This window comes from Malaclemys terrapin, chromosome 1 (genome assembly GCF_027887155.1).
Source record: "Malaclemys terrapin pileata isolate rMalTer1 chromosome 1, rMalTer1.hap1, whole genome shotgun sequence".
Lineage (NCBI taxonomy): Eukaryota > Metazoa > Chordata > Testudines > Emydidae > Malaclemys > Malaclemys terrapin.
In genome coordinates this window covers 307693097-307708990 of record NC_071505.1, presented here as the reverse complement: position 1 = coordinate 307708990, position 15894 = coordinate 307693097, and positions in this window count along the sequence as shown.

Sequence of the window (15894 nt, the reverse complement as noted above, 5' to 3'; positions counted from 1 at the left end):
AAGGCAGCATTGAGACCTTTGCCCATCATAGAGGAGCCTTTCCAGAAGGTGGCCATGGACATAGTGGGACCTCTCAGCAAGACGACCCGGTCTGGGAAGAAATACATCCTGGTGGTGGTAGATTTCTCCACCCGCTATCCCGAGGCAGTGCCCTTATCGTCCATTGAAGCAGACACTGTGGCGGATGCGCTGCTGACCATTTTCAGCCGAGTGGGGTTCCCCAAGGAATTCTTGACGGACCAAGGGTCCAACTTCATGTCGGCCCTACTCCGGTGCTTGTGGGAGAGATGTGGGGTCCGGCACAACTGGGCCTCAGCATATCACCCCCAATCCAACGGGCTGGTGGAGAGGTTCAATGGGACGCTAAAAATGATGCTGAAAACATTTATGAATCAGCACCCGCAGGACTGGGACAAGTACTTACCTCACCTGCTGTTTGCGTACAGGGAGGTACCCCAGGAGTCTACCAGGTTTTCGCCTTTCGAACTGCTATATGGAAGGCGGGTAAGGGGGCCCCTGGACCTGATGAGAGACGAATGGGAGGGGAAGGCCACTCCTGATGGAGAGTCGGTGGTGGAGTATGTCCTGACCTTCCGGGAACGACTTGCCGAGCTCATGGGCCTGGCCAGGGAGAATCTGGCCAGAGCCCAGAGGAAGCAGAAGGTCTGGTATGACCGCACAGCACGGGCCCGCTCCTTCGCCACTGGGGATCAGGTGATGGTCCTCATCCCCGTGAGGAAAAACAAACTCCAGGCCGCCTGGGAAGGGCCCTTCAAGGTTGTCAAGCAACTAAACGAGGTAAACTATGTGGTGGAGCTGTCGAACCGGGCACACCACCACCGGGTGTACCATGTGAATATGATGAAGCCATATTATGACAGGGGGAATATGGTGTTGGCCGTGTGTGGACAGTGGGAGGGGCAGGGAGATGACCCTTTAGTAGATCTATTCCCTGGGACAAGAGTTGGCTTCCCCCTGGAAGCAATTCCCCTCTCTGATCGGCTAACCCCTGCCCAGCGAGCTGAGATCGGAGGGGTGCTGCATCTGTACCAACAGCTGTTTTCCAACCAGCCTGGACGCACTAATCTGACTGTCCACCGGGTGCAGACAGGATCGCACCCGCCTATAAAATGCTCCCCCTTCCGAGCCACAGGGAAAACTGCTCAGGACCTGGAAAGAGAGGTCAATGACATGCTGGCTTTGGGGGTGATCCAGCCGTCTTCCAGCCCTTGGGCCTCGCCGGTGGTGCTGGTCCCCAAAAAGGACGGGTCGATCCGGTTCTGTGTGGACTATCGGAAGCTCAATGCCATCACTGTAGCCGATGCCTACCCCATGCCCAGGCCGGACGAGCTCCTAGACAAGCTGGGAGGTGCTCGGTACCTTACCACCATGGATCTTACAAAGGGCTATTGGCAAGTGCCGCTGGATGCAGATGCCAGGCTGAAATCGGCCTTTGTCACCCTTCTGGGGCTCTATGAGTTCCTGACCCTGCCCTTCGGCCTCAAGGGAGCGCCGGCCACCTTCCAGCGCCTGGTGGATCAGCTACTGAGGGGGATGGAGAGTTTTGCCGTGGCGTATATCGATGACATCTGTGTCTTTAGCCAGACCTGGGAGGACCACATATCCCAGGTTAGACAAGTGCTGGACCGACTCCAGAAGGCTGGGCTGACCGTAAAACCGGAGAAGTGCAAGGTGGGGATGGCTGAGGTATCCTACCTAGGCCACCGGGTGGGAAGCGGCTGCCTAAAGCCGGAACCAGCCAAAGTGGAGGTGATCAGAGACTGGCCCGCTCCTCAAACCAAAAAGCAGGTCCAAGCCTTTATTGGGATGGCAGGGTACTATCGGAGGTTCGTGCCCCACTTTAGCGCCATAGCCGCCCCCATCACTGAGCTGTGCAAGAAGGGGAAGCCAGACAAAGTGGTCTGGACCGAGGAGTGCCAGGAGGCTCTCCGGGCGCTGAAGGAGGCTCTGGTCAGTGGCCCAGTTCTGACAAACCCAGACTTTGACAAGCCCTTTATGGTGTTCACCGACGCCTCAGACACAGGACTGGGGGCGGTGTTAATGCAGGAGGATGAAAAGGGGGAGAGACACCCCATCGTGTACCTGAGCAAGAAGTTGCTACCCCGGGAGCAGAACTACGCGGCCATCGAGAAGGAATGCCTGGCCATGGTGTGGGCCCTCAAGAAACTAGAGCCATATCTCTTTGGGCGTCACTTCACCGTGCACACCGACCACTCTCCCCTGACCTGGCTGCACCAGATGAAAGGAGCCAACGCCAAGCTCCTGAGATGGAGCCTGCTCCTGCAGGATTATGACATGGACGTGGTCCATGTGAAGGGATGTGACAACCTGATAGCGGACGCATTGTCCCGGAGAGGGAGCCCTGAACTTCCCCAGGTCACTGGTCAGAGTGACCCTGCTCAGTTCAGTCTCGAAGGGGGGAGAGATGTGACGGAGCAGGGAGCAGGGCAGATTTGACCTGGGAATGTTGCAGGGGGGTTGCAGTGGGGATGTGGGACTTCCCTTGAAGGAAGCTACCTGAGCTGTAACCTGAGCCAGGAACGGGGGTGGGGAGAATTAACACCTTCTGCCCGGGAGACTGGACAAAGGAGAGGAGCAGCGGGAGGGGCTTGGAGTTGAGTTTCGGTTGGGGCTGGGTGGTGCAACGCAGGGAACCCCAAGCTGGGGTCTAAGCTCCCTGAACCTCCCAGAGGGACCTACTTGAGGGGGTCTGGTCGTACCTACACGCTCTGCTTGAGATGGTGTTCCTGTCCTTAAATAAACCTTCTGCTTTACTGGCTGGTTGAGAGTCGCAGTGAATCTCGGGAAGAGGGGTGCAGGGCCCTAACTCCCCCACAATCCGCAACAGATGCACTAGCCAGGTTGACAGGAAAAGCCCCGCAAACATTTGAATTTCATTTCCTGTTTGCCCAGCGTGGAGAGCACAGGTGACCACAGATAGCTCATCAGCACAGGTAACCATGCAGGCCTATAATCGAAAAAGAGCACCAGCATGGACCGTACGGGAGGTACTGGATCTGATCGCTATATGGGGAGAGGATTCAGTGCAAGCAGAACTTCGTTCAAAAAGACGAAATGCAAAAACTTTTGAAAAAATCTCCAAGGGCATGATGGAGAGAGGCCACAATAGGGACTCAGATCAGTGCTGCGTGAAAGTCAAGGAGCTCAGACAAGCCTATCAAAAAACAAAGGAGGCAAACGGTCGCTCCGGGTCAGAGCTACGGACATGCCGCTTCTACGACGAGCTGCATGCAGTTCTAGGGGGGGCTGCCACCACTACCCCACCTCTGACCGTGGATTCCGAGGCGGGGGTAATCTCATCAGCTACACCTGAGGATTCTGCGGACGGGGAAGAGGAGGAGGACGACGAGCTTGCAGAGAGCACCCAGCACTCCGTTCTCCCCAAAAGCCAGGATCTTTTTCTCAGCCTGACTGAAGTACCCTCCCAACCCAGTATCCAAGACCACAACCCCATGGAAGGGACCTCAGGTGAGTTTACCTTTTAAAATATAAAACTTGTTTTAAAAGCAAGGTTTTTTAATGAATCCTTTGCCCTGAGGACTTGGGATGCATTCGCAGCAAATACAGCTACTGCGAAAGTCTGTTAACGTGTCTGGGGATGGAGCGGAAATCCTCCAGGGACATCTCCATGAAGCTCTCCTGGAGGTACTCCAAAAGCCTTGCCACAAGGTTTTTGGGCAGTGCAGCCTTATTCCGTCCTCCATGGTAGGACACTTGACCACGCCATGCTTGCAGCAAGTAATCTGGTATCATTGCATGACAAAGGATGGCAGCGTATGGTCCCGGTGTTTGCTGGCATTCAAGCAACATCCGTTCTTTATCTTGCTGTGTAATCCTCAGGAGAGTGATATTGCTCATGGTAACCTGGTTGAAATACGGGAATTTAATTAAAGGGACAGAGGTGGCAGTTCCTACTGGGCTGTTTGCCTGTGGCTGAAAAGAAATCCTTCCCTGCTGTTAGCCAAGCGCAGGGGTGGGGGGAATTGGCCCAGAGCTTTTCGCATTTGGCTAGCAGGGATCTTCTCTGATACCAGCCACGCGGTGGGGGGAGGGGTAAAGCGATCATCCCAGAGAATTCATGGCGGGGTGGGGGGTGTTAGTTTAGTTCCTGCAGGTGGGGGAAGGGATAAAGCGATCATCCAGAGAATTGGATGCGGGGGGTGATTAGTTTGTTTTCTGCTGCTGAATGTTAACAGGAAAACCGCAGCACTCAACGGGCTTTGCTTGGTATGTGGGAAAGGAGGGCGCAGAAGCCGAAAGACAATGGCTTACCATGGCCGCATGCAAGCCGAATTCTGTTGCCCGGACCTGCGTCTGTGATCTCTAGCAGCAAAGCCACAGGCACTCAATATTAAGAGGCAAAATGCGACCTTGCACAGAAATCACATGTGCTATGTAATGTGAATAGTGTTGGTCACCGTGAAAGAGTATAAGCATTGTTCTGCAAAATGTATCTTTTTAAAAAATTCTCTCCTTTTTTCCCTCCCTCCAGCAGCTGCAAATTCTTCAAGCCTCCCTCCTCCGTCCTGAAGGCTATCACAGATAAGGCGTCGGAAAAAGAAGACGCGAGATGAGATGTTCGCAGAAATCATGGAATCCACCCGCAGTGACAGAGCTCATCTGAATGAGTGGAAGGACACGGTTTCAAAGTATAGGAAAGAAGCCAGTGAACATGAGGACATGAGGGACCAACGTGAGGACATGAGGGACCAACGTGAGGAGAGATGCTCGAGATGAGAGGTGGTGGCAGGAAGATCAGAGGAGGCAGGATGCAACGCTGGGGCTGCTGCATGAGCAAACAGACATGCTCCGGCGTCTGGTGGAGCTTCAGGAATGGCAGCAGGATAATAGAGTGCCGCTACAGCCCCTGTATAGCCCCCTCTCACCCCTCACCATGTTCCATAGCCTCCACACCCAGACGTGTAAGAACACGGGGGGGGGAGGCTCCGTACACCTTCCCATTCCACCCCAGTGGACAGCCCAAGCAAAAGGCTGTCATTTTTTTAACCTTTTTTTAGTGGCCTTTTCCTTCCTGCCGATCCTCCTCCCAAACCCCACCTGGGTTCCCTCCCTCTTTTTATAATCTATTAATAAAGAATAAATGATTTTTAAACAATAGTGACTTTATTTGGTTTGAAAGCAAGCTGGGGGAAGGGGGTGGGTGGGTTCCTTACAGAGAATGAGTCAATAAAGGGGGCAGGTTTTCATGAAGGAGAAACAAACAGATATTTCACACTGTAGCCTGGCCAGTCATGAAACTGGTTTTCAAAGCTTCTCTGATGCACAGCGCTTCCTGGTGTGCTCTTCTAATCGCCCTGGTGTCGGGCTGCGCGTAATCAGCAGCCTGGCGATTTGCCTCAGCCTCCCACCCCGCCATAAAGGTCTCCCCCTTACTTTCACAGAGATTGTGGAGCACACAGCAAGCAGAAATAACAATGGGGAGATTGGTTTGGCTGAGGTCTGAGAGAGTCAGTAACGATCGCCAGCGACCTTTTAAACGGCCAAATGCACATTCTACCACCATTCTGCACTTGCTCAGCCTGTAGTTGAACAAAGCAAAGAGGGAGGGGTGAACAAAGACTGGGTCCCTAAGAATAACTATTGGCATTTCAACATCCCCAACGGTTATTTTCTGGTCCGGAAAGTAAGTCCCTTGCTGCAGCCCTTTAAACAGAGTAGTGTTCCTGAAGACACAAGCGTCATGAACCCTTCCCAGCCAGCCCACGTTGATGTTGGTGAAACGTCCCTTGTGATCCACAAGTGCTTGCAGCACCATTGAAAAGTACCCCTTGCGGTTTATGTACTGGGTACCCTGGTGCTCCGGTGCCAAGATAGGGATATGGATTCCATCTATTGCCCCACCACAGTTAGGGAATCCCACTGTAGCAAAGCCATCCACTATGACCTGCACATTTCCCAGAGTCACTACCTTTCGTAGCAGCACCTGAGTGATGGCTTTGGCTACTTGCATCACAGCAGCCCCCCACAGTAGATTTGCCCACTCCAAATTGATTCCCGACTGACCGGTAGCTGTCTGGCATTGCAAGCTTCCACAGGGCTATCGCCACTCGCTTCTCAACTGTGAGGGCTGCTCTCATCTTGGTATTCTGGCGTTTCAGGGCAGGAGACAGCAAGTCACAAAGTTCCATGAAAGTGCCCTTACACATGTGAAAGTTTCACAGCCACTGGGAATCATCCCACACCTGCAACACTATGCGGTCCCACCAGTCTGTGCTTGTTTCCCTTGCCCAGAATCGGCGTTCCCTGGATAGAACCTGCCCCATTAACAACATGATCTCCAAAGCACCAGGGCCCGTGGTTTGACAGAATTCTGTGTCCGTGTCCATGTCTATGTCCATGTCCTCATCACGCTTGTCGCTGCGCTGCCACCACCGCTGCCTCCTCACCTCGTTTTTCTGGTCCTGGCTCAGCATAAACTCCACGAGAACGCGCGAGTTGTTTACAATGTTCATGACTGCTGTCTTGAGCTGAGCGGGCTCCATGCTTGCCGTGGTATGGAGTCTGCAGTGTTCACCCAGGAAAAAAGGCGTGAAATGGTTGTCTGCCGTCTGTTGCTTTCATGCAGGGAGGGAGGGAGGGGTGAGGGTGTACCCAGAACCACCTGCGACAATGTTTTTTGTCCCATCAGGCACTAGGATCTCAACCCAGAATTCCAATGGGTGGGGGAGACTGCGGGAACTATGGGATAGCTATGGGATAGTTACCCACAGCTCAACGCTCCAGAAATCGATGCTAGCCCCGGAACATGGACGCACACCACCGAATTAATGTGCTTAGTGTGGCCTCATACATTCGACTTTATACAATCTGTTTCCCAAATTCGAATTATATAAATTCGGATTAATCCCGTAGTGTAGACATACCCTTAGTGTGCTTTGACCTACTCCCATTTCAAAGCAGTGTAGAGCATAGCAGATTCCCTTATCTAGATAACCACTGCCACTCAAATGTTTATCTATGACTTAGCTCTATTATGTTATTTCTGTTCCAGCAGGTATTTCTATTTGTCAGGCATCTACACATAAGGACAATGAGTTTTATAAATTCAAAGGAGTTGAAACTGACTAGACAGGAATTTCTTATTTTCACAGTCTTTCCATATTTTCCTGGCTACCTGTCTTATTACACAAAGCATAATCCATTGCAAGCAATTATTGAATCTTGTGTGCAGCCTTCACCAAACAACACTTATTCATTCTACCCCCTTGCAGTCAAGAGGTGTGATTCTAAGAATAGGGAGTGTGTGTCCAAAATTGTAAAACATTTGTAATAGGTCAGAAAAGACTTCTTCCCATCTGACTCGTTTTGACTAAACAGAGCTAATCAGTCTGCGGAATTGCACTGAATGTTCTTTGACTGCCTTGTTCAAAACCTCCAGTTATTTCCCACAGCTTGGACCTAGTTAATGATTACTGGGTGGAGTTTCACTGAAAATTTTGAGGAAACAGCATTTCTCAGCCTTCTAGCCACTCTGAACAGGATATTCAATCAATTCCTTTGTCCTTGTCATTTGATACATTAAAGGGCATTTAGATACACAAGATCATTCTCAAGGTTTAGACAGTCAATGTATGTTCAAACGATCATGCAAGACCATGTAAAAATGGTGTGTGTGTTTAAGGGAATGGCGAGTTGGCAGAGCTACCAGCTAGGCATGCTAATAAACTACCTCCAATGCGTGTGTATGCAAAGTGCATTCTGGTTTCATAAGGATAAGGAGAAGATATTGATTTTGTTTGGTTTGTTATGGGATTGTATTTTTAATTCATGGCAAAGGCACGTAAAACTTGGGATGGTCACTTCTTTAAGATGTATTTATGATACAAGCAGACCAGGTGCCAGCTCATGCCAAGGTCCCATGTCTCAGTTGAACACTGACAGATACATAGCTGGAACCAGTCTGGCTCACCTGTGCATTAGGTATTAGAGTTATAAAAAATGTGTTTGGTGTTTAAACTTTATTGCATGCGTGTGAGTTGCTGCATGCACTCATCTCACTTATAACATCTGTAAGCCATATTTAAGCGGTTGTATTGGGAGCCTTGTGACTTTGTAAATCAGCAAGACAGGAGAGAGACTTTACTAAGGGTGAAGGTCTGATCTTCAACAGAAGGCATTACCCCCATCCCAAAAGGAAAGGTCCATTGATATCAAGACAGACTATTGTGGGACACTGCAACTGGAATTTCTCTGTGTACCATCAATAAGAAGACAAAATACTTTTGTTGTTCGGTACTTCTCCCTGTGAAGATGAGTCATGCAAGTGTATTCCTGACATCAGCTGAGCTTGCAGCTCAGAGCACATAGCAGGACAAGAATAATACCCCTAACAAGAAGGAACTGATTATTTCTACGTTGCTTGAACTCAGGGGGGGAAGACGGGGGAAAGTTTTTCTTGGCATAAGCAAGAGATCCCCAGCTGCTTATCCTGGGTTAGTCCTAAAGGACAAATAGAGCTTGCTGATTATAGAAACCTATATTACCATTTGAAACCTAAGCTGTAACTAATTTGTGTGTCTATATTTGCTTGCTTTAACCTCATAAATAACTCTCTAATTTCCTTTTCCTATTTAATAAATCTTCATATAGTTTATTATAGGATTGGTTACAAGTGTTGTCTTTGGTGTGGAATCTAAGGGGCAAGTGACATGGAGCAAGTGACTGGACCTTTGGGACTGGGAGTAACCTGAACATTGCTGTGATTCCATGTGTCAGGGATCATCTCTCACAAAGTTATGCTCACTTGGGTGGCAAGATACATCAGAGTACCCAAGGGGACTGTCTGTGACTCCATGTTTAGGTGGTGCTAGTGCCTGAGGAGGTTACTGATTATTGATTGGTGAAATCTTAGTATAGAACTCACAACCAATTTGTGGTTTGTTCCCTGGTTGTAACAGTCTGCCTTGAGGTTGGTACTCATACACTAGAGTCATTGTAGGCAGCATTTCAGTATTATTAATGTTATACATAAATAAATATATACAAATGAAACCCAGCACTGTAAAATATTAGATTGAAACACATTCAAACCCTGGTTTGAAAGCAGTATTATTAATTTCCTCATGGACTTTTCTATGATGCTCATCAAGATAGTAGCTGTCCATCCTGTGCACTAAATGAGGCAAGGGTCCTGTGGAAAAAAAATAGTTCATGATTATGTAATTAATTAGACTGTACCATAATGCACATGTGCAAGGGGTTGAGTTAAGGCTGCACAAGCAAACTTAATTCTGATATTTCCTAACTTTTGAGAGCTTGATTTTACAACTTTAATCATGTTCTTTTAACATATTTGTGTGTGTGTAATTTCCTAGGTTTTTGAAAAGCAAACTGAATAAAACCAGAACTTTAACCACCTGGATTCATAAGTACTCCCGCATGGTTCCTCAGAAGGGAACTTTAGATCCACTGCCCTGTCTGCTGCCATTTCAGCTAGTGGACTAACTGACAGTGGTAGCAGATTCTCATCCTCTCTGTGGAGCAGTCACTAGCAGAGGATGAGACACATGCTTTGGCTGTGGCTTTCACAGACATTTGCTGACAGCAGTGGAATGGTGAGAGTCAGGAATCTTGGGTTACATACTGAGCTCTAAAGGTGAGCGTTCTGTACTAGTCCCAGACCCGTCTTCCGTGTTCCATCAACTTCTGCCATTATCTCTTTCTGCCTGTCCCAGTCCTTGCTCCCCCACCCAACTCCTCATCCCAGCCCCTGTCTCCTTGCCCAGCCAATTTGAGTCCCACCCACCTGTCAGCCCCCTGTCTCAGTCACTCCCTGCCCCAGCAACTTCCAGTCCCACTCTGACTCATCACCATCACCACCTTGGCTCCATCTCTCTCCTTACAAACCCTTCCAGCTTCCAATCCCATCTCCCCACTCAGACTCCTTGTCCCAATTGATTCTCCACACCTGGCTCCTTGCTCAGCCAGTTCCAGTCACAATCCAGTCAGTTTTTCCCCCATCCCCACAAACTCATTGTCTCTCTCTACTCCCTCCATCATCCCCCCAGGTCTGGCTCATCATGTGCATTCAGATCAGGCAACTTCTCCCACACTACCTGAGTCTCATCAGAACAAGCATTAACAGCACAGGACAGACAGTCTCCTTGCTCTCATTTCCTATGTCTAGCAGCACAGTGGCCCTCAGAAACAATTGCAGGGAAGTCCAGCTCATCACCTGCAATGCTGGGTTGGAGCATGCTCAGTGTGGAAGCACACTGGAGAATTTAGCAGTTGAACTCTTAACAAGACTCTATAGAGCATATGCAAACTGCAATTTTTCAGAGGCTCATAACTTGGCCAAATTTGGACAGTTTTTTGCAGAGCATCAAAAGGCACCTCCTTGTCACCAGTGTAAATCCTCGCCAAATTTCAAGTTTCCACTCCAAAGCATGGATGAGCTAGTGCTTCTCAATTAAATGGTTCTGAGCATTTAAAAAAGTGGGCAAAACAAATTTTTTTTATTAGCTTTTGTTCTCAAAAACTTTTAGCTGAAGCTTTTCCAGAAAGCAGGCACGCACCCAGCTTGGAAAATTTCAGTTTAGAAAAGTTATAAGCAACTGAAAACAGGGTCTTATAATGAGAAGTGTCAGGCAACCTCAGTTATAGGGGATGCTACCAGGACACCTGTATTACAGTTGTGCCTAAAGACCTTGACCAAGAGCAGGGCCCCATTGTGTTCAGCAGTGTAAAAACACATTTAAAGAGACAGTCTCCCCCGAAGAGCTTACACTCTACATACAGCCGACAGGGGATGTGTGAAAGTATTATCCCCAATTTACAGATTTTATTTAAAATCTGCAGTTCTCATTAACATTTTTGCAAGGCATTTCATTTGATAGGATATTTGTGGGAACAGAACATAAAAAGGCTTATGAACCCAGCAAAGTGAAATTGTTTAAGAATTCAATACAAAGTCACGGAACTGTTTTGTAATATCCACTCATCTCTGCTTACAATGCAATACAACATTATTTACCTGGTGTGTCTCAATATACTTACCACCAGCAATTAGGGGTTAAATAATGATAACAAGATAGAGAGAGGTGGGGAGGGACTTAGAGGGAGAGACCAAGGAAAGTAGAAACAATATGGGCCAAATTCTCTCCTGTCTTGAGATATGCTCAGTGCAGGAGAAACGGGGAAGCTATCTACCCTGCAGCTGCTACCCCAGCCCCTGTGCCAACTGGCAATGATCCCTAGGCTACTGTCAACCAATCTTAAACCCAATTAGCACACAGAAACTGCACCAAACCCAGCTCAGGATCTGGGCCTATATCTAGATCTACCTGAAAGACCAGATTAAAGTAATAGAGTGTGTGGTGTATATAGAAGATTGATGGAGACCAGAAAACTCCTCTAATGTTGATGATCCAGTATTACTTTAAGGCAGCTGGAGTGCTTCATGCTCTAGTTTTTTTTTATCACAGCTCTAAGAGGATAAGACAGCTTTGTTTTCACATGGTTATTGATAATTAACCAGCTTTGTGAGAGGTTACATTTCTCCTAGATATAGCAGTGTGGGGGTTTTAAAAATCAATTCCTGGAAAAGCTCCATTTCCCAGCCATCCTTTCCTCCTCCCACTCCTTGGCCTTTCACTCTCTACCACAATTTCCCTGCATTGGTTTGAACATAGATGGGAGAGGAGAAGGGGATTGTTTTTAATCTGCTCTGGTCCTATTTCATTTTTTTCCTGCCAAAATGTAAACAGTAACAACACCAGATATTTAAGGAGAGTTCACCAAGCCCTACAATATTAATGAACAGAAAACAACCCAATCACATCACTATAACTAGGGATCATTAAACCCCCAATCTTGCTACTTTACACCTATATAATGGTAGTCAGAAAAGTGAGAGGAAATAATAAAAATAGTAAATAATAAATCTGTAACTTAAAAGGGAACAAACTGGTTTACAAAAATCACATGTAATTTGCAGTGAAAGACAAAAATTGCTTTTGTTACATTTTCTAGAAATAAAACAATTGTGTTCAGAACAGTTTACATTCCAAGGAGTCAGTTTATTGATAGCTTGAACTAATAGAGATCAGAACGTTACCTGGGGGAACATGGACAAGATTTTCAAGACCCAATGCCTCATATTAAGGTCCTAAATCAAAATTCAAGCATCTAGGATTGGGTTTTCAAAAGTGCCATTAAATTTCAATAGGATTTGGTGCTTATATGCCTTTGGTTTTATTTATTTATTTATTTATTCATTTTGAAACTCACAGATGGTGCTCCTGTGTTAGGTCTCTACCTTTAAAATCCCAACCCTAAGCATGTGGCCTGATTTTCAAAAGTGCTAAGCACCCCCATTACATTAAGGTTAAATTTAAAAAGAAGATCAGACCTGTTAAGCTACGGAAATATATTGCTAAAATCACCCTTAGCTGTGTCCTGTAGTGACACCATGAAGCGGGGGAAATCAATTGTGTGTGGGGGGGAACCTCCAGTTTAATTCCATATGGCACCACATACATGCCTTAATTATAATCATGTGATTATTGCATGATGTCACATGTTTGCATTATTTTTAAGTATACCTATAATTCTGAAATTCTGGGTTTGTAAAGCTTGATTTTGAGATAATTATATAATTATGTAATTTTTTTAGCTTTAAGATACTGATATATACTCTTAACCTTGATTGAATTTTAATTTAGGTTTTGTTTTGTTTTGTTTTGTTTTGTTTGTCTTGGAATAGAGAAGTGTCTTACTAAGAGGTCCTTATAGCAAATTTCATGTGAGTAAGGATACACAGAAAGTGATGGTTCCTCAAAGCGGTACTCCTATTTGCCACAGTAATATACAACCTGGATCTCTGTGTTGCTCTCAGTCTGTGCTGGCACTCCATTTGATGTTTATGGGAGCCATGCACAAGGAGCAAAGGTAGTACATAATTTAAATGTCAGGTTTCCATACCCACTCTTCTGCCAAACCTGGCGAGTGTTTAACTCATACATGTGCCCAAACTGTGTATGGCTTTTACTGGAGTGCTCAGAGCTACATTTTGTAGCCAGAAAGGTCTCTGTCTTAGGTGAAGCCCATAACTTCTAGTTGCACTAGATCATATCTTTTTGAAAGACATCCAGTCTTGGTATAAAGACTCCAAGTGAGGGAGAAGTTACCACATCCTTCAGTAATCCGTACCAGTGGTCTAATGTACCATTTATTTCCGGTTTGATTGTTTTCCCCCGGCTTCAACTTCCAGGCACTTGATCTTGCTTAACTTTGAGCTGCTAAATTAAGAGTCCCCTAGTATTAGATACATTCCCCCCTACATAGGTACTTGTAGGAGATGATCAACTCACCTTAACCTTATCTTTGCTAAGCTAGTCAACATTCTACATTATTTCGCATCAATCTAGGTTTCTCATTCATTTCAATGGGCGTTCTGGATGCAGCATGAGTGTACAATATGCCTCCGGAGCGTGCATTCAGATCCTCACCTGACACCTGTTTCTGTAAGATTTGTCCCGAGCCCAAGTGACTCAGAGGTTCTGCTTCTCCTCAAATGTGCTTAATTCCAGAGCCACGGGTCTTATTAGAACCTCCCACCCTCTGATCATGGGAAGGTAAGAAAATGTCGCTGTTTCCCTGGCAGGAGGGTATCTACAGTCACCCTGTAAACCTAGCTCATCTCCCTTCTCCTCTTCATTCTGGGACTCGGGAGAACAGAGGGATGCGCGCGATTGCCAACCTGCTAGGATCAGCGACGTGATCCTGCTTGAAATCAGCGAGAGCTTTGCTCTGGACTTCCCCCGGAGTCAGACAGGGCCAGGATACTGCCGCTGGAAATAAAACCGGGACCTTTTCCTGAACTTCAGTTTGCCGGGTTGTTGTTAACCAGCGCAACATTCCCTTATCGCCTGCTCATGAAAGCAGAATTAAGGAGAATTAGCTGTAAATTATATGAAATTCATTTACTTTTAAGGGAGGTTGTTTGTTCTGCTTAGAAATGCTCGTTACAGGGAGAGTATCGCATTAAGACACCGGTGGTTAATGGTACTACCTGGCGATGAATCCATTTGCTTTGGTTTTTATTGCCCTGACTTGACTTGTCAGCCTTCGCTTTCTGTGCACGCCACAGAACTTCGGGGCAGAAGAATGGCCCAAGTGAAACCATCATTGGTTTTTCCCAGAGTCAGGGCTGTTTGTCAGCGCTGCACAGAGACGGTCATTCTGAGCAGCTACCACGGCGATGGGTGTCCGGCTAATAGGACTGGGATTTAATAATAATAATAATTAACGGAGATAGCCCATCTCCTAGAACTGGAAGGAACCTTGAAAGGTCATTGAGTCCAGCCCCCTGCCTTCACTAGCAGGACCAAGTACTGATTTCGTCCCAGATCCCCAAGTGGCCCCCTCAAGGATTGAACTCACAACCCTTAGTTTAACAGGCCAATACTCAAACCACTGAGCTATCCCTCCCCCTTCCCCCTTTGGGGAAGGGGATGGGCGTGTGTGTTTAGAAGTGACTTTGAGTGGCAGCTTTACCACGCAAAGGGACCATCCTCCTCCCGCTGATATCAAAGGTAAAACTCCATTAACGTCGATGGAGGTAGGAGCTAAGGTGACCAGACAGCAAGTGTGAAAAATCGGGACAGGGGGTGGGGGGTAATAGGAGCCTATATAACAAAAAGACCCCAAAATCGGGACTGTCCCTATAAAATTGGGACATCTGGTCATCCTAGGAGCTGACCCAGAAGTTTGTTTACGTGCGAGAAGCCACCTTCGCCTGCAATTACTTGGGGCGAAGATGCACCAAGCTGCCCTTGCCATTGGTGTCACTGGGGAGCTCTGCTTAAAAGCCAGTGGCACACTATGGCCTGCTGCTGGGAGAGAGCTGGCCACCAGAGCATGAGCTCAGCAAAGGGGGTTTCTGCTGAAATTTGTGTCGCTAGCTCAATTCTGGGAACTACAAGTCCAAAGCTGCCAAACCCACCAGGGCTCTGGTCCCGCAGTTGGTGGGCAGCCTGCCACGAACTGCAACAGAGCGGCTCCCCTTTACCAAAGTTGTACCCACCTGGGGAAGTGTTGGCAGGCCCCGCCCCTAAAAGTGCGAAATTAAGTGGTTCAGAAACTTGGGCTTTTCACACCAGACAATCCCGCTTCTACCTAAACCCGCCAAGGAAGAGACCCACCGGAGGAGACGTTTCTTTCGAGACTAATCATAATGTCACTCGATGTGGAAGACTAAAAGCCTGCAGCATTCCGCTCTAAAATAGCGCCTGGGCTTTCTTGCTGGGGGAGAGGCTCGGGTAGGGGGAGAGGAGCCGAGTAGCAGCCGTGTCTATCAGTAATTCCCGCTAATAAAATCCCTTTTTCACTCTCCGCACTGTAATTGGTTTACAGCCTTTTTTGTTTATTTATCCATAAGAGCTGCTGTTAAATGACTTGGGAAAGCAATTGCTTAATGGCTCAATATTGAATCAAATGCGCACTGTGCTTTTTAAGCGGGGCGGGAGGGGGGGACGCGAATGGATTCATAGCGGAAACTCATTTTAAATGTAATGGACTCGGAGGTTTTATGATCCCCGGGAACCCTGCATTTGAGCAATCTACTCAGCCCTTTTCGGCTCCGTGGCATTGGTTTCCGTTGTCTGCCACGCACAGAACAGCTGATAACTCTCTCAACCCAGGCGCGCTCTTTGCCGGGTCCCTGGGCAGTTATTAGCCCCCCGTCCAAAAGGCAGATCTATGGACCCAGAATGTGTCTCTCATCTCAGGGCCCTCAGCTCTGCCCCGCTCGGCGGGGGCCCGCCGGGAGATAGGGCCAGGATGGAATGTTCAGCTTGGCGCTCCCCACCTTGCCCCCCCCCCCTTAAT